This window comes from Salvia miltiorrhiza, chromosome 4 (genome assembly GCF_028751815.1).
Source record: "Salvia miltiorrhiza cultivar Shanhuang (shh) chromosome 4, IMPLAD_Smil_shh, whole genome shotgun sequence".
NCBI classification, from domain to species: domain Eukaryota; kingdom Viridiplantae; phylum Streptophyta; class Magnoliopsida; order Lamiales; family Lamiaceae; genus Salvia; species Salvia miltiorrhiza.
In genome coordinates, this window is record NC_080390.1 from 4,703,458 (window position 1) to 4,712,040 (window position 8,583).

Below are 8,583 nucleotides of genomic sequence, written 5' to 3' on the forward strand. Positions count from 1 at the left end.
AGACTGCATAAAAGTAAATATTTCCATTAGGGTTTAGTATTCAAGGTGTAGGGTTTAGTATTCACTATTTAGGGTTTAGTATTCAGTGTTAAGGTAATTACAAAATATAGAATGACCGAAAATACTTATATTAACATAAGTATATATTTGTGATAAGTGCTAACAAATGTATATTTTATACTTATTAATGATTGTTCTTGTTTCTTGAAGATGAACATGAATGCTATACAAACTGTCGTTTAGAGAGCCTTTTGTTATTTAGTTATTTAGTCGAGTAAATATTGTCTTAATATAAAGTAATTATTGATACGATGAAGAGTAATGTTTTAAAAATATTGCATTTTTTCACATTAATGTTTATTTTTATTCATGAGAACATTTACTTTTAGTAATTTACTTAAGTAATTATTTTTGTAAATAAAAATAATTATTAATATGAAAAAAAGTGATGTTATTACCACTCATAAAACTTTTTTTTTAACAATTTGGTCAAGTAATTATTATCATAATAAAAGGTAATTATTATTACAATGAAAAATAATGTTTCTAAATTATTACATTTGTTCACAACAACTGTTACTTTTATTCTTGAGAATTTATACTTTTCGTTATTTGATCAAATAATTTTTATTTTAAGAAAAAATAATTATTGATATGTATAAAAGTAATATTATTTTTACTCGTTAGAACTTATAATTTTGTATATTTGATCTAGTAATTCGTAATAAAAAGTAACTATTGATGTGATGAAAAATATGTTTCAAAAATGTAAAATTTTAAAATTATTACATTTGTTGTAATTATTATTGTAATTAAAAATTTAAAAGTAATTATTGTTGTAATAAAAAGTGATTATTATTATAAAGAAATGTAATGTTTACATTTGTGGGAACAAATGTATACAATTGTGGGAACAAATATATACCTTATAACTAATTAAAAGTAAATATTCCTATTGGGATTCATGATTTTAAAAGTAAATATTCCTATTATGATTCATGATTTAATATTTAGGGTTTAATATTCATGGTTTATGTTTAGTTTTCAGGGTTTAGAGTTTAAATAATATAATACTTTATATTGAATGAAAGGTAAATTATATTAACATAAATATACATTAATTGTAGTAACAAATGTATGTATTTTATACTTATTAAAAGTAAATATTCCTATTAGAGTTTAGGATTTAGTGTTTAGAGTTCAGTGTTCAGGGTTTAAGGTTTAGAAAATATACTAATATTTTATATTAAATGAAGATAAATACTTATATTAACATAAATCTACATTTGTGATAACAAATGTATATTTTATACTTATATTTAAATAAGTATACATTTGTGCGAACAAATGTATATCTTATGCTTATTAAAAGTAAATATTTCTATTAAAGTTTAGTGTACATGGTTTAGGGTTTAGAAAATATAATATTTTATATTAAATGAAGGTAAAATACTTACATTAATTAACATAAGTCTATATTTGTGCTAACAAATGTATATTTTATACTTATATTTAAATAAGTATACATTTGTGCGAACAAATGTATATCTTATGCTTATTAAAAGTAAATATTTCCATTAGGGTTATTAAAAGTTTGTGCTAAGTGCTAATAAATGTATATTTTATACTTATTAAAAGTAACTATTGTCTTAATAAAAAGTAATTATTCATATGAAGAAATGTAACATTTCAAAATTATTACTTTTTTCACGAAAAATGTTATTTACACTTACGAAAACTTGTAATTTTAATGACTTGGTCAAGTAATTATAGTTGTTTGAAAAAATAACCATTGATATGAATAAATGTATTTTTTTTAAAAATAAAATAAATGAAAAAGAAAAAATATATAAAAAATTTTGAAAATAAAAAATTAAACGAAAAAATAAAAGAAAATAAATAAAAATAATTATTATTGTAATAAAAAGTAACCATTGATATGACAAAAATGAAAAAAAAATATAGTATAAACGTAATTATAGAAGAAGAAAAAAAGAGGAAACAAAATGCAATAAGAAACACAAAAAACGTAATGAAAAAAGAGAAACGGAAACAATGAAAAAAAATATGCAAAAAAAAAAACACAAATAGAAAAAAAGAAAAAATAACGCAAAAAGATAAAAAAAAAAAAAAACAGAACAAAAGGGAAAAAACAAAAAAATGTAATAGACAAGAATCGAACTCTGGTGGTTGATGAATGGGAACTTTCTCCAACCACTGAACCAAACTCGATATTGTTAACAAAGAAACAGTTTTCCTATATTAACATGCAATTCCAGATCAGCCCATCCCACACCCTGACCCGCCAGACCCGCGCCCAAACCCACCCGACCCGCGTCCCGACCCGTCTCATGGGGTGAGGTTGACCTCACCCAAGACCAACTCTTTCATATGAAATAATAAGAGAAAATTGACGCTGGTGGAACTTAAATGGCAATCTTGGATATGTTGGAGTGAGCGTCATTCTTGAAATTTTAACATTACAATATGCTTGTATTTAAAAATTATAATAAAGAATGTATAACTTTATCAAATTTTCTTCAAATATATATGCCAAATTATCAGTATCGAATGAATCAACATGTGATATTCGTGCAGTTTCAATATTGTCACATCTTTCTATGAATGAATTTGAAAAGATTAACATAAAATTCATAAAAAATAAATAAAGATTATTTTACTAAACCAAACACATACATTAAAAGAATAAAAATTAATTGTAAGCTAGTAATAAACTTATCACCTAGATTTTGCATACCGAAAAAGCCTCATCAACAGTTATACAAAAATTACATTTAATTGCATGTTATAGAAAAAGTGCAATAAAAAATAAATATTGTACCGATTTCAATATTTATGTCGAATAACAAATTACTATCTATACGACTCCTCCAATGTTGAATCAACATTTCCATCAATATAATTGATGAAATTGAGGCTTGAAATAATTCCGTCAATATAATTGATTTCTTTAATATTGAGTGGACAAAATGTGCATCTAAAATTAAATAAATAAATAAATAAACATTAATATGTATAGTGTACCCAACTAAACGTCATTATTTTTTTTTTGAATATGTACGTTAGTTAATGCATCAGCTAGCATCTAAAACTTGCAAATTACTCATTTCACATTAATTTTTAAGATTTGTATTAAAAATGGATCAACAAATTCAAGTAAAAATATATAAAAAAATAATTTTGTAATGTTTATGCAATACCCTTGTTATATCAATAAGTCCATCATCTTCGAACGAAAAGTTTCTATCCGCTTCGGCATTTGCTTAAATTAATATCAAATAATTGTGTTCATGTGAAATTAATCATACATAAAAATCAATAAAGTAACATAAGAACTAAAGCGAATAAATTATTTGAAATTATTTATGTAATTACTTGCCACACATACATTTTAGTAGTTGTTATTCAGTAATTCATAACTAAATATGCTGATGGGTATGACATGGACATCATTGTTCATGTGTTTTTTGTTTATGAACAAATACATAAAACACATGAACAAAAAATAGTAAGACACATGAACATCTTTTTACATGTGTTTTTTTATATATGAACAAATACATAAAAAAACCATAGGTTATATGAACAAAAACATGAAAGCTCGTGAACAATAACACAATTCACATAAACAAAAATAGAAAAGCATGAACAAAAAATATAAATTACACGAACTATGAATATGAAAGAATGAACATTTCCACTTCTCCATGAATCCTTGCATCATCCTCATAGCTGCTCCGTTATGTGCACCAAAAAATCAGAAAACAAATTGTTAATGCATATGTTCAAATTGTTCATGTGAATATTCTAAAATTTCAAATAGTATTAATCTACAAAAAGAATTTAAATTAAATGCATTATTCCTGTGAAATAATAACACTACTTGCTCATTGGAATCCCATAAAAGAATTTGTAAGATGTGTGTAAACACATCAAACTTGGAATTATGATTAAACTAATCACAATTGATGCATTGTTCATGAACTAATAAATGTGTAGTGGTCCACGAATACCAATTACCACCACACAAATTCTTTTGAATCATATTCGTGACTACAAAATTTATTCAGAATTCTATTTGACAATATGGGGTAAATGCCTATTAAAATAATGATGGTTCATTGTTCATACCTTTTTTTCCACAAAATCACCGGCGATTATCTCAAACTCGTTGCATATTATAATTATCTTCTTGCGTTTTTCATGAATTGATATGAGCAAAGTGATGATTCTGTACTATTTCTCATATTTATGGCTACTGCAATTTTTTTGGAAAGCGAAATTATAGGGATTTGAGGTTATTAGGGTGTTGATCGGCTGAGAGTGAAAGTAAATGCTACCCTTTTCTTATTTAATTGCTAATGTCATATTTATTCATATGTTTTTTAATGTTTTAACAACCATTTGATCTCAACCATCTATTTAGTGTATATCTAGGGTAGATATTAGTTTTTAGTTCTCATATTTATTGAAATTCTTACTTGAATCTAACCATATATATATAGGAGAGCGCTCCAATGAGACCCCCTATTTTTAGTGAGATCTTAGACACGATCTTGTGCGTTTATTTTATCAATCCTATGGTTGATATTGTACCTAGAAGACGAATTTTTCTCAGGGTTCGAATCTTGGAGAGAGTGAAATATTTTAAGTTTCGTTATTCATCATTATATACTACAGTGTTCATCAGTATATACTTCCTTGTTCATTAGTATATATGTCTTATTCATTATCAATTTTTTAAATTTCGTTATTCATCAGTATACTGTCTTGTTCATCGGTATATATGTCTTATTCATTGAAAAATAAGGGTCTCATTGGAGCGCACCCCTATATATATATATATATATATATATATATATAGGGGAGGGCTACCGTGAGAGCACCTCTTAAAATAAGAAATAAGAATTAGGAAAAGTGTATGAATTTTACGTAGAACACATATGAATTCGTTGTATAAAGGGTATGAATTGTGAAAAATAAATTTTTGCTACCTTTGAGATTCGAACTCAGGACCATGAATTCATCCAACAGATGATGAATCAACCGTAGATCTTGATGATCTAAGGGCTGCAAATGATTCTTATTTTATAACTTAAGAAGTGTACTTATTTTAGCCTTTCCCTATATATATATATATATATATATATATATATATACTAAGAATGCTATCTTTTGTGAAAAATCAAAATGAATCAACATGAAATATTAAAATCTTATGGCTGATATTTATTCAAATTTATCGTGTAAAATGAAATTAATGAACAAGTCAATAATATCTACAAATAAATCAATCTAACACACGAATAGCATGGGTTTGAATCCTGAAAAGAACAAAAATTTCACCGTATTAACTAAATACAGTTGTTCGTGCATTAAATTAATTTATTTGTAAATTTTATTGACTTATTCGTTATTCTCATTTCTTACAATAGATAACATTTTCGGGCTGCCGCCGCCTTTGATGGCTTCCTCTCAGTCCGGTGATTCTTCAGCCGGCGACAGGTCCGGGCTGAACCTGCCTCCGGTGTCTTCCAACTTCCAGCCACTGACTTCTCCTTTGTCCAGCGTCGGGGTTCCTCATTCGGACAGTTTTGGGTTGAAGCCACCACAGATGAAGTATCCTCTGTCCGTCAAGCCGTCTTCCATGTTACAGTCTCCGTTTATTGATGGCGGTCACGTTTCTGCTTCAGCCAGATGACCTTCGCTAAACCCTAATCCTAATAGGGAAGCAAATGACGTCGGAGATGTTTCGGTTACCAGTTTCGGCAGTCCATCTAATGCCGGTGGTTCTATTTCGGTTAGAGGTATCGGCTCTTGCTTCGGTTTGGGTCAGGATATATTACCTCCCAATCGAGTATTGGCATCTGGAGCTTTTAACGGGTATTGGCCATGCTATTGGATATCCGATAAAATTCGATGGACCTACTGCTCATCGTGAAGTAGGGAATTTTGCTCGCATGTTATTTGAAATTGACATGTCTTTGCCGCTTCGCGATTATTTACTCATTGATGGTGAGGATTATGCTTTCAATGTTGAAATTAGTTATGAGAGTTTGCCTCTTTTCTGCTCGAAGTGTATAAAATGTCGCAGAAGATTGATTAAGGACAAAGGCAAGAAGGCTATTGTTCCTGAGAAGGCTTGGCAGGCTGTAGTTTCTGCTAAGCAACTGAGTCTTCAGGCTCAAGACAATGCAGCGGTCACATCACGAGACTCGATTTCTCCTCCAAGGGTTTCGCGTCAAGTGCAGAATTCTGGGGGGGGGCTGAAACCTTAGTGCCTGTGATAGCTTTTGTGCCCGATAGGGAAGATTCAGAGGATGGGACGAACATTGAATGTGATCAGCCAGTCGTTGAGGCTGATTCCACAGTTACGAGCATGAAGACTCAGACGGGGGTACAAGACGTCGATTCGAAGGATTCAGGGGCTGCCAATGCGGATGCTAGCAAGAATTCCCTGGTTCCAGAGGATATTGCTAGTCGTATTAGTCGGTTAGAGGAGCAGGTTAGTCAAGGGATGAAAATGCTCGTTGATCAAGCGCCGACTAAGCGTGCTTGGGGCCGCCCTCCGAAGGGTATGGAGCATCCACGTGTACCACAGGCTTCGGAGGATAGCATAGAAAGTCATCTTTGAAATGCAGAGGAAATGGGTTATAAGTCGAGGAACTTTATTGTTGTTGATTCTAGTAGAAATGCTAGTTTGTGTGCTATGAATAATGTTGCCAACGGTCGTTGGTTGCATGATATGGAGTTGGATGATTTCCATGCCGCTATGGGTTTTCCTTATGGTTAGATGTTTGTGCGTATGGGTTTTTAGTTTGAGTTTTTTTGTTTTGATGTTGTTTGAATGAGCTCATTTTCGAGTTTCGGGCCTTTAGTCTGTGTTTTTGTGCTTTCATGGGCTTTTATTTTTCTTTTTTCCTCTTTTTATACAATAGATAACATTTTCAATAAATCTCAATCTTATAGATATCGGAAAAGTGCTATGAAATTGTGTGATTTCACGTCACTATGAGAATTTTGCTTAAATATTGTTGCAGCTTTCTGTTATGTGTAAAAGACATAGAGGGATTCATCAATCCAAGTCTGTTTCTCTTTTATATTTCCTTCATTTATCCTTTTGTTTTTATGTCTAGTTTATTCTAAGTTAAGATTTTATCAACCTTTAGTTTAATTCAAGTTTACCAAAAATCAACCAATTGATTTAATGTTTTATTTGATTTTAGTTTTCAAGTAGTTCTTAAATTGTTTGTTTCCTTGTAGTTGAGATAGTTTAAGTTCTATTTTGCATTCCCTGTGGAGACGATCTTGGAATATTTTTGTTTATTACTTGTTCGTGTACTAAATTATGTTAATCCGATTCTTATTGAACAAGTTTTTGATCATGTACGTATGTGAAAATCTTTCAACTACATCATTCCTTACTACAACGAAAAGAATTCAAAAAAAAACATCGGATCAAAATTTGAAGAAGACTCTATCCAATGGCTAGATTCAATCTTCAGTCTATATATATAATATATCGAAAGAAACATACGCGTGGTGGCGGTGGACCGGTGGTGGAAAACAGTAAGTTGTTATGTAGGTTTAAGATACATCCTTAGAAACTAGCAAACTATCATGACTAGGAACTAGTTCTTCATTGTAAATTCCAGGTGAATAATTTGTTAATACATTTGTAGTTTCTAGACTAGGCGTTTTCATTGTAAACATTCTAAGTCTAGCATTGAACACCCTGATCTTTAGATATTGTTCTTCATTATAACAATGTGTTCATAAAGCTGTAAAGACAAAGTGAAAAAGTAAGAAGAAGTTGACGAGTAAGCTTCAAGTGTGAAGTCTCAAAGTTAGCAAAGAACGGGATCATAACTGTGAAAATTGTCAAGTAACATCATCGCAACCACATAAATTTCCTACGGGACTGCAACCGTGAAAATTGCTAAGTTCGGGAATGCAACTGTGTAAATTGCTAAGCAATGTGATCACAACCACGAAAATTGCCAAGTTAAGGTTAAGGGATTACTCTGTGGACTCGGGTCGTGGATGTAGGAGGAACCACGTAAAAATATTTGTAAGTTGTATTTACGTTTTCTTTTCTTGTTTTGTTGCCTGCTTGTTTATGTTGCCAAACTTACTGAGGTCTAAGTTGTCAAGACTTAGGGAAAAGAAAACTGATTGAAGGTTCACAATCTGTACATGGGTTTCAAACTTGCCTTACATGCAAAACCTTTCAGCTACCTGACTCCATGCATCACAAATTGCACATGCTCAAACTGTTTATCAAAACCACATCGAACTGATCCCAGTCCTTTGATGTGAGAATTGAAAGAAAAGATTTTCTACTAAGCGAGTCTCGTAGTCCACCGAATTTCACATGATCAATTGAACATGAACTATTGCTTGTCTAAACTGATTGCAGTCAACTTGCTTGATGCACCGGTAAGCTTTCCTATAATCAGGAGACTATTTCTTTCACTTACTGACTCATAATTAGTAAGTTGTTCAATACTTTGAGGAAATGAGAAAATAACAAAAAGCTACAATTATACTCGTCCTAGGACC